Source organism: Pipistrellus hanaki (assembly GCF_964339955.1).
Source record: "Pipistrellus hanaki genome assembly, chromosome: 17".
Lineage (NCBI taxonomy): Eukaryota > Metazoa > Chordata > Mammalia > Chiroptera > Vespertilionidae > Pipistrellus > Pipistrellus hanaki.
Window position 1 is genome coordinate 41346241 of NC_140519.1, and position 19887 is coordinate 41366127.

The 19887-nt window shown below is 46.9% G+C and overlaps 1 protein-coding gene and 1 long non-coding RNA gene across 3 annotated transcripts in view; both read left to right on the forward strand.

Annotated features, from left to right (window-relative positions):
- LOC311611990 overlaps window positions 1–19887 on the forward strand; it is a 567051-nt gene that overhangs the window by 107670 nt on the left and 439494 nt on the right. The gene's annotated exons all lie outside the window — the stretch shown is intronic.
- Window positions 1–19887, forward strand: part of TSPYL5 (TSPY like 5) — a 214269-nt gene that overhangs the window by 2923 nt on the left and 191459 nt on the right. The window contains exon 2 of one of the 2 annotated variants that reach the window (XM_084864587.1): window positions 225–3484. The exons of the other annotated variant lie outside the window; for it this stretch is intronic. The gene's annotated coding sequence lies outside the window, so the exon portion shown is untranslated. Of the gene's footprint in view, window positions 1–224; window positions 3485–19887 lie in introns of those variants that run through there. 2 annotated transcript variants of the gene reach the window in all.

The window sequence follows — 19887 nt, forward strand, 5'->3', positions numbered from 1 at the left end:
CTACCTCTCAGCGATGGAGGGGACCTGGAGGGACCTTCCCGAGGGTGGGAATGGTAGAAGTAAAGGGATTGCTGGCAAATACATGGTAACAGGATGCATGCCCTGAAAGTGAGGGCATGCCCAAAGTTTTGTCCGGTCTTTATTTCATCATTAGTACCTTTTATAAAGAAGAGGAAAACAAAAACGGAAAGATATTACTTCGGATGCTTTCTTTTTTGTTCTAGGTGTTGCCTTATGTGTGTGGAAGATTAATGCTCTAGATGCTGCTTATTTTGCCTCAAAAGTAAAATCTCACCATGGTCCTCATTTTTGCCTAATGGGAAAATAGAGCCCTATCGGTCTGCTTTGTATTTCTTTTAAACTTTTTTGCTCTTTATTATGGACGTTTTCAGACATGCACAGAAGTTAAGAAGATGATCCATGGACCCTATGCACCTATCTACACCTAGCTACGTTAATTATTAATTTATGATCAACCTGGTTTCATCTGTGTATCCCTCTTCCTGCCTGTATTGTTTACCAGAAGTCCAAGACACTGTGCAATTCAACTGTGACTACTTTGGGAAGTTGGGATTCTCTTTTGGTGGTGATAGTGGTGGGGTACACTATTATTATTGCACTAGGCCTGCTTTTTGCTCTTCATGTTAACTAATGAAGCTCCAGAGACAGGCCTTAGAATTGCAGGTCTCCAGAGTTAACGAGAAATCTCAAAAAGAGGTGACGGGGATGCCCCCCCCCCCGCATCCGCAAAAGGAGAGGACTGTTCTGTTCAAACTCTTTCAGAAACGGATAGGATGTGGTGCTTACTTGACACCTGTCACCAGAATATTAGTCTTTCTTGAGTAAGACGGAGATTTCTGTAACTGTTAGAATTGTTATCATCTTGCCTGGTCTCATAATTCCAGTCCTGGAAGTATAATTTGGAAACTGTTGCTGTGTTCTGTGAAAATAACCTCCCAAAAGCAATCAGTAACTGGCTGTCTTACTTGCTAATTTGGCACCCCAGTAATAATGCAATTATTTCTTTGTTCCTAGACAGTATAAATAGTTATAAACTTGCATGCATGATGGTAAAATAAAAACCTATATCTCTGTTATATTTTTCATTTTCAAAAAGGACTTAGAGGCTGGGTAGTTGAGGGGATGTATACATTGGCCTAGATGAATGATTCCCAAGCCTTGGTCCTTGTGTGACCTCTATAACAATATATAAAATTTTAATTCCCATGCTCTTATCAGAGATTGAGATTCTGTGATTCTGGCAAGAAGCCAGGTAGTCTTGCTTTCCACAAGCTTTCTGAGCGATTCTAGTGGAAATCTAGTGCTTCTCAAATTTTTTTAGCTCATCTGAATTGTGTGGGGGATTCTATTAAAATACTGAATTTTGATTCAGTAGTCTAGATTGGAACCTGAGATTCTGCATTTCTAATAAACTTCCAGGGGATGCCAGTGCTGATAGTTTGTGAATTGTGTGGGAAAGAAGGTGACCTTCAAGGCCCTTTCAGACTAGAATAACAGTATTAAACCTCGGTTGCACATTAGAATTATCTGGGAAGCTTGAAGAACTATACTGTCAGAGTTCCACCAAATACCAACTGAATCAGTATTGGGGGCTGGGGAGAGAGGGGTTGGTCCAGGTATAAGAGTTTTTAAAACATGTCTAGCTAGAGTTGAGAAGGATACAAGGATCATTTTCCTTTACTCAGGAGCAGCAGCATCAGATAACCAAATGCCACATAAAGCTGTCTTGCAGGAAATGGTTGGAAAAATTAGAAGTGGGTTGTTAGAAGAGAATAAAATTGGGTTGTATGGTGAACATGGCCCCAAGCAGTCTCTTTCCTTCCCCATTTCCCCTCCCTTTGCCTACCCCCCCTTTCCCTCTGGATATCACAGTATATATGTTTTTTTGTTGTTGTTTTGTTTTTTGCTTAATCCCTTCACCTTTCATCTAGTCCCCTGACCCTCTTAACAGCTGTCAGTCTGTCCCATGTACCCATGCCTCTGTTTCTATTTTGTTCGTCACGGCTAGAACAAAGGCAGTCTCTAAAACAGGGATATCACTGAGAGTAAGCTGGACAAGAGATTAAACCTACAGAATGGAACACCGTGAGTGGATCTAGTTACTTTGAGCTTCAATGTTTAATAGCCTATATTCCGGGATAATGGGAAAATATGGTCATTGAAGCCCAGTGCTACTTCGCCTAGTGCTGTGTCACCAGATACTTTATGAGAAAATTTAGGATGCGTAGGGGAGAAAAGTGAAAGACGGGCCTTAGAAACCCTGTAACATTCTGGAGAAGGTTAGGATCACAGAACAGATTGTCCCCCAGGAAGAGAGGAGGTAGGGCCTGGTGTACTGTTAGGAGAGCTCTTTATCGTCCATCCTGAGAACCCATCATGCATCAGTGCCACCCTGGCTAGGGGAGCGTTTATGTGAGGGACAGGGAGCTCCTACACGTTACATGTCATTCTCTCAGCCAGCGGTCTTATCTGATTCGCTGATAAAATGGTACTCCATCCTCACTGCTCACTCCGTGTTCCTTCTCACAGCTCCCCCGTCTTCCTAGGATTTATCACAATTCATGACTAGGGTTTTGTCTCTGAGCTTGTTTCTTCCTCTGGAATGAGTAAAATTTTTAATAATTTGAGGGTATTTTTGGCTGAGGAAATGATTTTTAGCTGTTAAATACAATATTGCCAGCCTCCTAGAAAAAGACATTTGATTTTTTTCAGCATGAGGTCTGAGCCAGTCAGACATTTCAGTATCAGTCCTGGTAGCTTTCCTGTGCAAGGTTGCCGGTTTAGGATTTTTTGCCTTTTGCGGGGTTCCCTGTGGATCTAAGCAGTATTCAAATGAAGCATTGAGCATCCATTTCAATGGTTACATTAGAGGCATTTGAATACTGCTTAGCAAAAGGCCACCTCGGCAGCCAAAACTTGCATTTGGCTTCTGATTAAGGCAATCTTCTCAATCTGGACTCAGTTCTTGGAGTGATCCTTTGAGCAGATTAAACATGAACACATACTTTGCTGATAATGGTGTTGACCTGTAATAAATTGGTTAGGAGTAGTTGATGTCATTGGAAACCAAAAGTCCCCAAATGGCGGCTGAGAATACAGCTCCCATGTCCCTAGCTTCCAGCTAGAGAACTTTGCCTGTAGCCCAGTCACTTTGCAAAGATCACCACTTCTTTTAATTTTTTTTTTACTTTGTTGGTGATCCTCCCAGAAAAGAATACCTTATTTTTTCCAGCCTCTTCTTGGTTGGGGATTGGGGAGAGCAGGGAGGGTCAGGCTCTGTCTTCAGGTACTGTTCTAATTAGAGTGGAGTGTGTTTGCCACATTTCCCACCCTATTGGGCATTTATAATATTCCTCAACTTTAACCGGTTTGGCTCAGTGGATAGAGCGTCCGCCTGCGGACTCAAGGGTCCCAGGTTCGATTCCAATCAAGGGCATGTACCTTGGTTGCGGGCACATCCCCAGTGGGGATGTGCAGGAAGCAGCTGTAGATGTTTCTCATCAATGTTTCTAACTCACTCTTTCCCTTCCTCTCTGTAAAAAAAAAAATCAATAAAATATATTTTTACAAAATGCTCCTCAACCCTAGTTGCTGAAACCACAGTGACTCAGGCCAGTCGAAAAAGAGATCATCTGTCAGACGTTCACCCGTGGGGAGTTCTCAGCTCCTGAGTGCTCAGTAGTTCCTGGCCAACCAGCAATTGGGGAAAGGGAAAAATGCTGTGGGTCTCTCGGCTAAAGGAAAGGGTGCGGTGCAGATTGCAGGACGTGCTCACCTTAGAGCTGGCTTAAGGTATGCGTCTAAGCCAAACTGGAACTCCCGTTGGAACTAAGAGAGAACTGTGGGTTAAGAAAGGCTGGCTGGTGTCACTGGTTTTGGGTATTTGGTGGAGATGCTGAATGTTCCAAAATGGTTGACCGCTACATGTTTACCAAAGTTAGGCCTAGGACTTCGAGAGCGAGGGGAAGAAACACAAGGGGAGGGTTCAGAGTGTGGCCGCTAAGATTGAGAATCAGGCACATCTGCCTTCATATCCAAACCTTGTGTCCCTCCTCGGTAGGTTATTTACCTTCTCTGAGTAGATAGAGACGGAAGTTCGGAGCTAGGTGGAAGTCATAGAAAACAAGACTCCAATTAATGGGATAAAAAGTAACTAGCATGTAGAACTGAAAAGTCCTTGATGCAGGGCCTCAAATGATGCTCCCCTGCCCCCCACACACCTCTCAGCTTTCCTTTCCTCTGTATTCACTTTGTTCTCATGCAGGTTCTTCCCTCCTGGTGGCAGGATGGCTACTTGATGCTCTAGGCCAGTGGTCGGCAAACTCATTAGTCAACAGAGCCAAATATCAACAGTATGACAATTGAAATTTTTTTTGAGAGCCAAATTTTTTAAACTTAAACTATATAGGTAGATACATTTTTTATTAACTTAATTGCTGGCCTTTGCTAAAAACTCAAGGGGCCAAAGAGCCGCATGTGGCTCATGAGCCACAGTTTGCCGACCACTGCATTAGGGGGTAGAGCAGGATAGAATTAGAGTACATTTACAACAAAGTAAAAAAAAAAAAAAAAAAAAAAAAAAAAAAAAAAAATTCTTTCACAAGAAACATTCCCAACTTATTCCAGGAACACCAGTCAGAAGAGACTCCACTTGGTGGCGCTGGTGAGCTCTGTAGCACTTCCCTCAGGGCTGGGCTGTGGTGAGGGAGGAGGCGAGTGAGAGAAGAACATTTTAATGAGTTGCTGGAAATGTGGGACTACGAGAAAAGGAGGCAGGGTGTGGAAGGGGCATGGGGCGGGTGCTTGGGATCGGTGTGGTCTAGATAATTTCACCCAGGGGTACAGGGGTGGGCCTGGGAGCCAGCGGGGAATCCAAAAGGAGTGCAGAGGAGATGCCCAGCCTTGGCCAGAGGGAGGGGCGGGGGAGCTTCACTCTCAGGATGAGGGTTTGAGGGGAGGGTGCAGAGACCACCCAGAACCGGGATCCTCTCCTGTCCCAGGGCGGGGAACCCAGGAGTCGGTGCACAGTTATCTCAGACTCCGAATGCCTCCGTTTCCTTCCTCTGGGGCCAAGCTCCCCTCTGCAAGTGAGCCAGCTGCGTGAGGACAGGTGTGGGATGAGGTGCTCCTGAGGGAGCACGCGGGGCCAGAGGGGACTGGAGGACCATACATGGTGTCCCAGGCCCACCCCTGCAGCCCTCTTGGGGAGCTCAGCCTGCTATGGCTAGGGAGCGTCTGTTTCCTGACCTGCCTGAGGGCCATCCCCGGTCCTCCACCCCCGTCCACACACACACTTCTCAACCAGACAGCACGCCAGCCCAGCCGAGAGGAACTCTTTGTTCTCTTGAGCTTTATTCCAGTTTCCACAGCACAGAAGGGGGAGGGGGAAAGTAAAACCATTTTAAACACCTAGGATGTTTTGTCCGGGTTATTTTGTATAGGGGAGAAGGGTGATAAGAGAGCTCTTCATCCTCAGAGAATCTTAAATGAATGAAAAGTAAATTAAAAATGGTCTTCCAAGATTATACTGAAACGTCTCAACCCAGAATAACCTCTGAAAGCAACCTTTCAGCGTGAAACATGGAGGCTCTCTGATGGCAAAGCGGGCAGCTCCTGGCTCTGTGGCCCTGACCCCGGGCAGTGCTGCAGCCCTGTTTGTTTGAAGATGAGGACCCAGCCCTCTGTCTCCTTGGTGTGACCTCACCCTCCCAGGGCCTCGCTCTGAGCTCCAGCGCCGAAGGCCTTCCGCAGCGGAGCGGCCCAGGGCGTCTGCCATAAGCTCCCTTTGCCTTCTATTTATTTATTAAATATTATTTTATTGATTTTTTTTACAGAGAGGAAGGGAGAGGGATAGAGAGTTAGAAACATCGATGAGAGAGAAACATCCCTCAGCTGCCTCCTGCACACCCCCTACTGGGTATGTGCCCACAACCAAGGTACATGCCCTTTGCTCTATCCACTGAGCCAAGTCGGCTAGGGCTCTTTTTGCCTTTGAAAGAAGTCCCTTTGCTTTGCTTTCCATCTGCCTCTTTGCAGGGGGGATTCCCTTCAGGGCGCGGTGTGGGAGGCAGTGCAGCTGTGGGCGGGAAGGAAGCTGAGTCTCTTTCCTTTTGAGGTCTCCAAGTACATTTGAGGCTTGCATCTCCCTGCTCTAAACCCACACACCATAAAGGATCAGTCAGGACCAAAGTCCTTTCAGACCCTAGTCTGAGCTGCAGCAGGCCGTGAGAATGGTGCCTGTAGAAGGTGGTCACCCAGGGGCGTCAGTGCCTCCCCGGTGGTCACGCCCTCGGGAGGTCCCTCTCCCACATGGCGCTGGGCTTGGCCAGGCCACTTGTTTTGCCCTTTGGGACATCGGCAAATGTCACAGAAACAGAGATGTGGTAAGTGCTTGATTCCTGGGATTTGTGTGTGTGTGTGTGTGTGGGGGGTCTGGAGAAGGCCCTATCCCGCCAGCCCACCCTCCTGCTGAATAGAGCCCGGTGAAGCCAGCAGAGCCCTCAGCTGCCCACAGAATCACAAGAACTAATCCATTGCTGGCACTTTTCATTGAGGTGGAATCCACATAACATACAATTCATCATTTTGAAGTGTACCATTCCGTGGCATTCAGTACATTCGCGAAGTTGTGCGACCACCACCTCTTTCTAGTTTCTAACATTTCATCACTCCCGAAGCAAACCCTGTGCCCATGAAGCAGCCGCTCCTCATCCCCTCCCCGTCTAGCTCATGGCAACCATTACTCTCTGCTCTGTGTCTCTATGGAGACAGGCCTTTTGTAAGTGGCTTCTTTCACTTAGTATAATGTTTTCCATATTCGCCCAAGTTGTAGCATGTTTCAGTACTTCATTCCCTTTTGAACTAAAACAAATCATTGCATGTGGATGCCCTTTACAGCATTATTCATAATAGCAAAAAGGCAAAAACCGTCCAAATGCCTGCCCATCAGTGGATAAATGGGTAAATAAATTTTGGTATGTACATACAATGGAGAATTATTTACCCATAAATTTGCCATTATTTTAAGTGATTAGATTCCGGGATGTCTTGTTACTGTAGTAATAACCAATAGAGTTTTTAAGGTGATTGGAGTGATAACATGAGTGATCACTTCTTACGTGGTGTCTACATGCCATGTCCTGTGTGAAGCACTTTGCATGCGGAGTGCTTTAATCTTCACAAGTTTTACCCCATTTTTATAAATGGGAAAACGGAGAGATTAAGTAGTTTGTCCAATTTAACCCAAATGATCTGATTCCAAAGCTCATGCCTCCCCCAACTTCCCACTCCCTCCACAGTCCAGCCCTAAACCATAGGCCTGCTCTGGACGATGGAAGGGTATGAGCCCACACCAACCTGTGGCTCTGCTGTGAAAGAGACCCAGTGTTCTACACAGTTCATAATGAATGTCACTGGTGGATATAGTCAACGGAAATTAAAGCAGCAGTGTTTAAAATCTGCACAATGTGAAGTATGACTTAGGAACATTGAACTTTTAGAGATTCTTTCGATAGAGCAAATGTTCAAAGGCTGAAGGTACAGCAAAAATATTTGATATAAACAGAGTGCACTGATCAATGGGTCAAAGCCTTCCTGTAAAATGCTCACGGAAAAAAAAAAAATCCCAATGCAATGACTTCTGTGAAATATAATGCAAATTAAAATGGAAAGAATTGGAAAGGTTGTAACTGGGCTATTTAAAAAAAAATGGATCAAGGGATTAAAATGACTTAATGGAGTTTATTTCAGAAAATAGTTTCAGCACAAAAGTGTATCCATGATGATATCATTGTGATTTAAATGGTAGATTCGTAGAGTCCTCAGGACAGAACATCTTTCTGAGTCAAACCATCTTTTTTATCTTTCACAAGGGTTCTTTGAAGAGCGTAGCATGCTGTCAGAATGTTAGTGTGGGTCACTCTGGAATGCCGGGGCAGATTTCTGAGATCTTGTGGAGAAGACATACATTGGGATTCGGTCAGCCCCCCAGGTACTGACAGTACCTGCTGAGGAGGTGAAGGCTGCCATGGGGAGTTTGGAATTCACCCCAATGCAGGGGAGAGTCAAGTTCTAGAGTCCCTCTTGAGACAGGCTCTGGGCAGGGCGGGGGGGGGGGGGGGGGGGGGGGAGACACATGAGTACCCTTGTGGCCCAATGTGTAGGGAACTTAATATAAACTTTCTATAAGAGAGAGTCTGACTTCTTAAAAGAGAAAGAAGAGTAGCAACTCTTTGGGGTGTCATCATCTTAGGTAATCACAGAACCCGGCACAACAGAAATATGAACCAGCAGCAACATCCACCAAGCAGGAGACCCTAGATCAACTAGAAAGGGATTTGGGGCTGACTGGGGTAGTGTGGGAGTTGGGGAGAAACACAAGGCTGTTTATTCATTAGTTCCCATAGCGAGGCCTACAAGCTTTTTAGGTCTTATAGAAGTATTTATTAGCTATAAATATACTAGCATAAGGAAAATTTCAAAGCGACTAGTAAAATGAATAAGTACATTTATATAAAATGTAATAGGTCATCTAATAATAGAGTTATATCCTATATAATAAAAGGCTAATATGCAAATTGTTTCTTTGACTGCGAGTTCGACCAGGGGTTGCAGTCATCCCACCAACCTTCTGCATCCCTTTCCCCCCAGCAGGCCCAGCCCAATAGGCCCCAATCGGGGCAGGCTGGCCGGACCCCACCAGGGCACAAATTTGTGCACCCAGCCTCTAGTACAAATATAAAAAATTTGGATAAAAAAAAATAAAAATAATCATTTATTCTTCACAAACTCAAATTTATGAAAATTAAATATCTTTTTATTTACACAATATAAATAACTATATATGACTAACCATCTACCTATCTACCCATCAATGAAAGCTGTGGGTATGTTTTAATATATTTGACATGACATAAGGGTGGTCTGGGGCCTACCACGATCTTCATGTGACATGAGTGGGAGTGGGGCATGACTTGAAGGGGAGGTAGGGTAGTTAGCCTGCTACAAAATTGGGTGGGGTCTAGAGCCGAGAGCTTGGGCTTCTTGAGGCTGATAGGGTCTGGGAGACAAGAACAGTATATAATCTTAATAGAAATCGAGCAGAAAAGTACTGAGGACACTAGCACCTAGTGATGTACTAGGTGCCAAGTGGGGCTAAAAATACCCCCCCTCCCCCCCAAGCACATCCTGGGGGCTTCATGTGAATGGAACCTTCTGGAGATGTACCACATGGCGGCCCTGGATTCATAGACATGTGAAGCACACGGAGCCATGAAGATTGCTCGTCCTGCATTTCATCCAGGATGTGTAGTCATCAAGGAGAAGGAAAGAGGTTCTTTGGAGAAAGGCAACCCCAGGCTCAGCCCCACATAAGCCATCACCTCTCCTTCCTTGCTTGTAGGATCGGGGCCTGGGTCCTTGGCAAGGACACAGCTCTCTGTTCCCAGAGAAGCTAACAGTATGGACAGCTGGCTGTGGGCTGAGCAGACAGATTGAAGTGCAGGGAACACTAATTTGTTAGGAGTCCCTGAAGCCACCTCTGCCACCAGGGGTTGCCACCGGCCATTACTCACGTCTAGGTCTAGAAGCTCTCTTTCCAGGGCCTTCTCGCTCACGATCACATTCATAAACTTAGCGCCGCTGTTTTTTAAGGAGAGAGAGTGTAAGTCAAGGGCTGCTGCCGTAGCTCCTCTCCCCACACCGTCACCGTGCATCTTGGCGAATGCCGGCAGGTTGGCTTCAGCGGGGAGAACAATGTACAGCTTCACTTTGGGAGGTAACAGGAAAGCTCTCCAGGTCCCTGGCCTCAGTGCTTTGGAAGCCAAGCAGATAACGGAACAACTTCCCTGGTGGGTGCTGAGAAATGGGTCCTTCACAAACACCAAATCCAGGGAGAGTGAGATACGACGCATCTGGCCAGTGTGTGTTCTCGTGGGTAAGCAGTCATTTGTCAGGCATGGTGGGAATGTGAACAAAATGTCTTCAGCCTCTTCATTCCTACACCAGGTGACCATTTCAGCCCGTGGTCCGAACCTCGCTCACCACTCCGCCTCAGCTCCTCCCGATCTAGAAGATCAGGTCTGACAAGAACATGGGATTGCCTTCCCTCCCTCTCTCCCCACGCCTCGTGGGGGCAATAAGGCCTAGAAGGATGAATGAAATAGCCAATAGTTATTCAGCTTAGCATGACAGGCTGACAGGACAATTGTGATGTTATAACTTGCTGGGCCTTAAAAGGAGGTCTTAGTCCCATAGTACCAATATTATTAGCACTTCCCATCCTGCCCTTGGCCTGCAGCTGATGTTAGTGGGAAAGATCCCGTCCCGACACAGTGCGGGTAGATTAGAGAGTGCGGAGAGGGCCTGGCAAGTGGTTTTCATGTTAGAGAACCTGCACAGTTCACAACACCCAAGCCAAAGGTGTGACAATCCATTTCCATGCCATTTGCCTTGAGGACCTACTGTGCACCAGGTGCAATGATGTGCCTGGGAAATGGAGAGCTCAGTGATCGGCCCCGGCCTCAGTTTCGGGGGAGGAGCCAGAGTCCCTAAGGGAGGGCCATGGTGAGAGCACTGCTCAGAGACAAGTGAGAGTAACTCTACCTTCTGACGCAGTTTGGCCTACTGAGGGAAGGGCCACATTCCTCTAATGTGTTTTTGCTGGATGAATAAACAAATTTATGTAAAATGGTATAGGCCATCTAATAATGAATGTGAGTAATGTGAGGGAGGCCTAGGAATCGAGGTGGGGGCGGTGGTGAGTCTCAGAGGATCTGTCTCCCAGCCGTTTTGGTCACATGTATCCTGAAGCGTAGGGGAGGAAGACACACAGGAGGAAGGCAGAGACATGCATGGCGGCCTGAGCTGGTGTGCCATCCTGCTGAAGCCAGACCCCTTCTGTGGAAGAGTTTGGATGAAGCTTTCACTCTGCAGAGACTCTGCAAGTACGGGGTTCCCAGGTACCTGAAGCTGCAGGTCCTAAAGGTGCGTCTGGGCCTCCACATCCCTCCCCCTGGCTCACAGGACACCCGTCACCATGACGACACCAGCAACCATGACGAGCTGCACCTGGCCATGGCAACAGAGTCATTTTTTTTTTTTTAGAAAAGCCAATCTGGAGCGCTCGCCATGCCTAACAGAAGCCCTGACAGATAAGCAGCCTTCAGGATGCCTTTTCCCGGCATCCATCTCTAACGAGGCACAATGTGCACGGTGATTATTTATTGCGCCAGTGCGTCCTGAGGCGATGGGATCAGTTGCATGTGAAATTTGCTTTGACAAACCGACCTGACTGTGTAAGCGTTCTGCTGCGCCCCACGGGAGGGGGCCCCGATGGAAGGGAGCTCCTAACCAACCTTTCCTGCAAATGGCAGGCTAGAGATGGGAGTCGTTGTCATGTCTGCCGTCACACGTCAGTTCCCGGACTGCAGTCAGAGGGACAGGCTGCCGAAGGGTGGGAGGTCTGGGGGGCTGCAAGGTACAGGGCACAGCAGGCTGCTGCTTTCCTTGGGAGAAGCCTGCTGTGGTTGTAGTTGCTATTGTTGCCGCTGTGGTTGTAGTTATAAAAATCCTAGAGGTCTGGTGCACAAAATTCATGCACTGGGGGAGGGTGCCAATTTTCCAGGCAAAATAACAAACAAGGATTTTGTTGTATTTTTTTTTGACCTTTGGTTTTTCTTTACTATTTACCATGATCTTTTGGTCAATGTTTTAAGTGGATTCATTTTCAAATGTTGTTTTCTGTTTGCTTTGGGGGAATATACCCACTAACCTTGCTCTTTTCTCCCTTTATTGGGTAACTGGCTACCTCTGCCTGCACTCACTGGGTCAGAGGCTTAGCTGACTGAATGGAGCCGTCTCCAACATCATTCCCACCAATCTCATGAAATCCCTCATTTGTTGCAAGGTGTCCAATTTTATTTTGTTGCCAGCCATTTGCATGGCCTCTGCAAATCTGGTCCAATATGGTGGGCATCGGGCCATCAGGAGAGGCAGGCCTCCCTCTCTGGCAGCCAGGAGAGCCTCCATTAATGGTAAAGAGCTGGGGCTGGGGACCTGCTTTCCAAGTACAGCCCTTTAGCAGCGAACGTTTTTGTGATGTGAACCCTTTTGCCTTCTGGTGCCCCTCCCTATTTCAGAGGCTCACAAAATAGATACCGATAGATATTCCAGGAACAGGTACTCTCTATATAGCTGTGTAGTGTTTCAAAGTGTCTGAAGCAAGAATGACATTTTGTTTGATCTTCACGACTGCCCAGGGGGCCTTCCCACGTCTTTCGGATGACCTTTCTGAGAGCCACTGAGCTAAGTCACTTGCCCAAGGTCCCCAGCTGCCTGAGAAGCAGAGCTGGGCTGAAACCCAGTCCGTCAGTCTTCAGTCCTGCATCTTCCTCTCACTCCTTCACAGTGCCGGTTTACTCAAGAGGGGAACAAAGGTACCCTATTATAGAAAAGACTTCATAGATCTAAAAGATGCATGGAAGTTATAGTAGGAAAAAATCAGAACGTCATTAGAATTCTTTGGATTAGTTTTAAATATATATATATATATATATATATATATATATATATATATATATATTTAATATGGAATTTCTTTTAGAGAGAGAGGAAGGGAGAGGGAGAGAGAGAGATTGAAACACTGCTGAGAGAGAAACATCCATCGGCTGCCTCCTGCACGCCACCTACTGGGAATCGAGCCCACAACCTGGGCATGTGCCCTGACCAGGAACCGAACCGGTGACCTTCTGGTGCAGGTGATGATGCTTAACCCACTGAGTGACACCGGCCGGGCTGCTTGAATTAGTTTTAAGGTGTGTTCCTATGTTTATTTTAGATTGCATATTGCGGGAGGCTGTTTTTTTTTGTTTTTTTTTTGTTTTTTTTTTTGAGCTTGCATTCTCTGGGAATTCTTCATCAGAGCAACTGCAGATCCTGAATGGAGGCCCGGAACGTACAGACCCTCAGATTCTGTCCCGGTCCCTTCTGCTTCGCCAGGAGACCACAAGAAGGCAGAGCAGACACACAGCGCTCCTCAGAGCTGGCTCCGTACCCACGTTGAAAGGCCCCATGAGCTAAGCTCATTTCTGAAGTTCGCCAAAACCAAAGTTAGTTCCTCTGCTTGCGAAGTAGTCCTCGGCGGGCAGCGAACGCTCCCTCCGGCCCGCAATTGCTATCGGGCTCACCTTGGCAGCATCATCTCAATAAGGTCAACAGCCCTCTTAATGACGTGCGTTCCTTAAGCAACGAGGTAAATGCTCTATTCATCAGCGTTTTATCTCCTCGTTACACCGCTAAGCGTCCCTTTGGTCTCCTCCACTCACATTATCAACAAGGATAAATCCACGGGCTCAATAGGACTGCAGAGCCATCCATGCACCCTGGCCCGTTTTATTTGCCTCCTGCAATTTGGAGCTGCCAGGAAGTGGGCAGTCTGCTGCCAGGCAAGGCCCAACCGTTACAGGGAGCCATGCAGACGCAGCAGCGAGGCTGGCTGGGAGACAGGCCAGGGGACAGGGGGGCCCACCTGCAGAGGCTCCCTGCGGGGGAGAGGTCAGGGGGAAAGGAGCCAGCCTCTCCTCCTCTAATCGCTTCTAGCCGGCAGAGTGTTGCCTCCCCCGTTTCTTTCCAAGAAAGGGACTCGAGATGTCAAGGACTCCCAAGAACCAGCCAGTTCATTCCTCTTCCGAAGCACGGCTCCCACGTGCTGGCCTTTGACCCCGGAGGGCTGAGGGGGACTGCAGGTCGTGAGTACATCCAGCACTGCACGCTCTGAAATGTCTCAAACGTTTCCAGATGCCTCCAGGATGAGGAAAAATACCAATCCAGATAAGAGCTACAGAATTCACAGTCTTTGTAGCAACAGTCTTTGGGCAGGGGGGAGGGGGAGCATCTTCTCAGCCTCCAAGGACTTTTTCTCGGAGAACTGAGCTTGCTTACCGGTAGAAACCGGCCCCTGGCACGCATTTGTATCATCTGATCCCTCTTCCCCAGCCCAACCGTTGCAGCTCACTGGACCTGGGCAGATGCCTGGCCCATGCTTAGCTGACCAGAGTCTCCCTTTTAGACCTTGGAATTGGGATTCAAAAATAACCTTTGGATGCAGGTGACCGGCCTGGAGGTAACACATAGCTGAAGACTGTAAGGGCAGCAGCAGCATCCTATGGAAAGCAGAATAGAAAAGAGAAAATAACCCAAGGCCTTATTGACATTATGAAGGCACCAAAGCTCAACTTATCGCGGTACTTTCCATTTGTGGGGATCGCAGATGCTTGTATCCCATCCGTCTCCTGTCCTGGCTTATGGGACTCCATTCCTAGGCTGGGCCTCCTCGGCTCAGAGGACCTTCCTTGTTTGTTACTGAGCTGGGTATTTGGAACTTGCAACAAAGAGGCTGATAGATGTCAGGCCACCTTTAAGAAAATAGTAAGTTTACTTCATGTATGGATGCAAATTGATCAAGGCGTTCAATCGTTGGCCTGATCCCTAAGTAAGCACTTGTGAATTTGAATTTCAAGCAAGAGCGGTTTAGGTTAGAGGAAAATTTTCTTCCCGCGAAGGTGGTGAGGCATTTAAAGGGGTCATCCAGGGAGGTTTGGAGACTTAAAAAAATATATATTTAAAAAATAGATTTATTAAATAAATAGCAAATTTTCGAGGAGAATTTCGGTGCTGTGCTGTCCTGCAGAGCAGTGAGGGAGAGATGAATTATCCTCATTTAGAGGATCTCTTCTGCTCCGTGATTTCATAAAAATACCCAACCTTTATTCTGGACGAGAGTCCCGATTTCGGTTATGAAATTCGTCATCCCTACTCGGCTAGAGTTTCTCGAATGGCATTCACAAACATTCCCGGGGCCGCCCCGCCCAGAGGCCTTCCCCTGGGCTGAAAGAGTCCCTTCTCTCCCTCGTCCTGGCTGGCCAGATGTGTCCCTGGGCTAGCCAGGAACATTTTTTATTGCAAACTCTGCTATTTCCATCGACCACCATTCCAAAGCTATTAAAGCAGGAGAAAGCGAATATCCTGGCTTGTTTGATTTTCTGATAAGGACCGAGGAAGCGGACATCCTTCCAGGGTCTTAAAGCTTTCCCACTGAAATTTCCCACAGCGTCCAGGGCCTGCTCGTTTACCCAAGGACACAGCAGGGAGCTAACTTGGCCGAGAAAAAAAGGTCTGGCTTGTTTTGTCTACACAGGACGCAGCAAGGACCAGGGTGCACGTAGCATGTTGGTGAGACAGCACGGAGGGCCTAGTTCCAAATCCATTCATCTCTCTGTTGCTTATGATTCACCTACCGTGTGTGGCCCGGGGTAGTCAGACTTGAACCAGACACGGATCTGCCACGGACAAACTCACAGTCTGGGAACAGAGCACCACAACCTGCCAACCAGGACATGAAAAGCCTAAGCAGAGCCCACAGGGAGGGAGAGGATGTGGGGAGAGAAAAGGGGGCAGGGGGAGGGAGGGCAAGGCAAGGATGGGCCAGCCAGGCTCCTGAGAGGGGCCAGCCTGCTTGGCTCCCAGCAGACACGTTAGCTTGAAGAAAATGGAAAATCACTCTTGTCTGCGAGTTAAAGCTGTGGCCTCAGAGTCCCAACTCGGCCATTTTCCACCTGCAGTCAGTCAGGAAATCGTCCTGAGCTTGTTCTCAACAGCCAGGCGGAGTGTATAAACCTTCCTCGCAGGGCGCGGGGATGTGCTTTGGAAACCCTCCGTGTCGCTGCAGGTGGGTTGCCCAGGTGAGGCCGGGAGGGGGCAGCCTGGGGGGGACCACCTGCTGGGGAGAGAGTGTGGGCCGAGGGGCAGCGCAGCGAGGGCGGAGAATTCGCAGAGAGGCTGTGCGGATTCCTGGGAGGCCTGGCCACCAGGAGCATGCATCCGGAATGCAGACTGTGGCTGGTCTTCACTTTCAGCTTCAATCAGCCCTCCCCGGAGGTGTCTGGAGAAGATGGGGTCGACCGTTTCTGGGGGTAGGGGGTCAACAATAAAATTTCCAATCTCACCTCCCTGGCCTAGCAGAAAGACTTTCAATTTGTCTGCTGGGTGGTTTTTTTTTTTTTGTTTTTTTTTTCCCCTTACTCTCTGAGAGCTTAGTAATATTTGCTAAACCAGCTGCATCACCATGGAGACGTGAACCTGCTGGGCGCATCCTTGGGCAGGACAACGCAGGCATCCAAGACTCCCCATCCCTGGGCTGATGTCAGACACTGGGAAGGCATCGGTTTCTTACTTGCTCCCTCAGGACTTGCTTCTCGCCTTTTTTTTTTTTTTTTTTTTTTAATTTTTATTGTTTTTACCTGTTCACTAGTATATTCATTTCCTTTCATGAGGATAAAGCCTTTGTTCCCTAATTTGCTATAAGGGCTGAGATTCCATTGTCCCCAGGGAGAGAAAAGGGCGGTGTTCAGGAAGAGGTAGGAATAATGGTGTGAAGTCCTTTGAGAAGGACATTGGTACCTGGAAGTGGGTGAGAAGGAGATCCAGAGTACGGAGTGTTTGGGAGCCCAGAGAAGGGTCCCTGGTGAAGAGAAGGGAAGGGAAGGCTGACGTTTACTAGTCAATGCTGCCCTGTCTGCAGTGATCTCTGGGGTTGGTCCTATTAATGTGCCTGAAACATGTGGCTGCCTTCAGGAGTGATGGGGCTAAGACTCAATTTTCAAAATAGGAAAAAGAAAGTCTACCGGAAGTTTGGGACATAGTGGGTTTCCCATGGAACCTCACCTAAATCCCATGGAATCGATGATTTGCTAGAGGTGTGTGAGCCCCTTTCAAAAGAAAGTAGTGATCCTGAGTTACAAGCCAAGGATCCAGTGAGGAATTTATAGCCTGTAGCCCATCTCCTTCCAGGAAAGTGCTTGGAGACAATGAGTAAACATTTGTTACGTAAATGAAGGTAAATTTGAGGTGATGGATGATAATAGAAATAGGACCTAAATTGGGTAATTAGAATTCAGGAAGAAAATATTAGAGAAACAGAAAAAAAATAGACAAAGAAGAAAACCAGAAATAATTATTTTAGTAGTTGGATGGTTGAATGGATGACTTTCAAATGAATGTGAGATTTAGTAGTTGGATGGTTGAATGGATGACTTTCAAATGAATGTGAGATTTAGCTCTAGAGCAAAATAGTAATTGTTAGACTGTCTTATTCTCTTAATGTTGGGCAAAACAAAACAAAACAAAACAAAACAAAACAAAATAAAACAAGCAAAGAAAACCCCATAGAATGGCATCGGAATATATGTTTTTAAACATTTCCTCTGCCACTAAATCCTAGGTGAAATTTATTGCATGACAATTATGTTTTACAAGGAACAGAAAGCAATACAATGTATTTCAACAGATACAGACACATTCTTCAAACAGACCGTTTCATACCGATTCTCTCTAAAAGCTGAAGACTTCCTGCTGAACCATAACTCAGGTTAGACATTTTTGTAGGGAACTATTGAACTACAGATCAGATATATTTCTTTAGAGACCCGAGAGGAAATAAATACATAACAGTGTCCTTTGGTGAAGTTCTCTCAAATATTAAATATCGGGATGGAGGTCTGGACCATCTAACACTAACAGATGTCAGAAAACTCCATATTCTGTATTTGTGATGAGGGAGACAGCTAGATGTTTTAGATGCCACACATGCAAAGCAAAATTGATATTATTTTACAAAAACTTGGGAATTTGATAAAAATTCTCACCCTGAGAGGTGTTGTGGTATATGAAAGAATGAGACAGAGGGCCAAAAACCAGGACGACAGGCTTTCTTAGAGGAGAAGGACCCTACCGGGCTGCCTCACAAAGGAAAGTAGCAGCAGGTGCAGAGGGGAACACGCCTTTTGAGGGGAGGAACAGTAAGGGATGGGGCTTAGGGTACTCAGCACCCGCTGATTGGTGGTTTCATATAAGGCATATGATTAGGCACTTAGGTACTTAGGAATCAGGGGCTTAGGGTATTTGGCACGCGCTGATTGGTGGTTCAATGTACAGTCCATAGAAGGTGCCTGGTTAGGTGCTCAGGAATGTCTGTGCTGCAGGTGCAGGTTACGTCATACTCCGTACATCCGTTGGGGGAAGGGAGGATCTATCAGTATAGAAAAGTGACAGTCTGCGGAAACCTTCAGATAGACTGGGCTTCCAAAAATTAGCTCAACAATTACCACGTGGTCACCTCGGCACGAGCTACTTAACTTCTCTCACTCTCAGGATTCTATTGACTAAACGTGGACAATACACCTCATTTCAAGGTTGATTGAAAATTAGATGACACACAAGCAGCAAAAAGAAGAGAAAACAAGTCATGGCTCAAATAAGATTGAAATTTAGCTCATGCTTATATTTCGTAGGCAAGGTACCAGGCTCCTTCCGGCCTGTAGCTCTCCCACACGTGGCTTTCATTCCGAAGGTCAGTCACCTCACAGTCCAGAATGGCGGCCGGAGCTCCCCATTCCAGCAGGCAGGCAGGGGCAGAGAGAGAGGGGACACCACTTCCTTTAAAAAATAGGTTTATTTACAAAATTCTTTGGCCAGAATTTCGTCACGTGGTCTCACCTAACTTCAGGGGAACTGGAGAAATTCCATCTTCATTCAGGGAAGTCCAGTGCCGGATGTAACCACAAAAAACAACAACAGATACAGGATACCCGGTCAAACTGTCATTTTGGAAAAACCATCATTTTTTAGCATGTCCCATTCCATAGTGGATACATACTTTTGATAAGAAAAATGTCATTGTTTATCTAGAATTCGGATTTAGTTAAGAGTTCTGTCTTTTCTCTCGTGACCCTGGGCAATTAAAAACTCAGGTCCCCTGACTGAGGTGGTGGGGAGAGAACAGATGCTGGGGACAGCTGCCCCGAGAGCATGCAGAAATGTATGTCACCAAGTGGGTCTCCTGTAGGTGTCCCTCCTCTCTCTTCCCGAGGAGGCAAGGCAAAGCCAGATGGCGGTCACAGGAGTGGTTGCTAGTAGAGCCAGACTTTGTTTTTGAAATAAAAACTTGGAGGCTAGCTTGAGCACATGAAAGCACATCCCCTCGGTGAAGACATCAGAGACCTGTGCCATATGCATAGAAGGGACAAAGTTGGCCTAAAAATGAACAAAGTGCAGTTGGGTGGCCATTTCTGAGCACATCTGTAAGCTGTGGACTTGCCCTCTGAGTTGGCTACGAGGGATGAAGGGAGGCCTTCAGGGGAGGGTGGGTGCTGGGAAGATATTCCGTCTGCTGCTTATCTACTCCATTGCAGATGTTTTCAATGGTTTGCTATAACCAGACGTGACTAAACTTTAGAGGGCAGGAGTCATGGTTTCAAATAGCAAGTTCCTCAGTTATTAGGGATGTGACTGTGCTCAATTCACCTAAAATCTCTGAGCTTTATTTCCCTCATCTGTAAAGTAGGAGTCATAATATATTTAATGGGTTTGCTTTGGGGATTAAAAGAGATAATGTGTGAGAAGCAACAAGCGCAGTGAGAGGCTCCGTGAATGGGACAACGTGGGCTTTCTAGAGTAGAGAAGAGGAGGAAGGCTCTCGAGTCCCTTGGAGGTCTAGGGTGATGCTATTACCCAGTGTGTGTGTGTGTGTGTGTATCTGTGTGTGTGTATCTGTGTGTGTGTATCTGTGTGTGTGTGTGTATCTCTGTGTGTGTGTGTGTGTGTGTGTGTGTGTGTGTCTGTGTCTGTGTGGGGGGTGGGTAGAGGAATGGGTAGGGAGAGGATTGGGAGAGTGCTGGAATTTCTGAATGGTTGAGGGTAAGCTTAAAGGAGCTAGATCCTTGCAGAGAGATCTAAAGGAACATCATACTGGCAGTCAATGCATCTTTACACTGATGTGTTGTCATTCATGTAGGCATTCACTCACTCAACAAC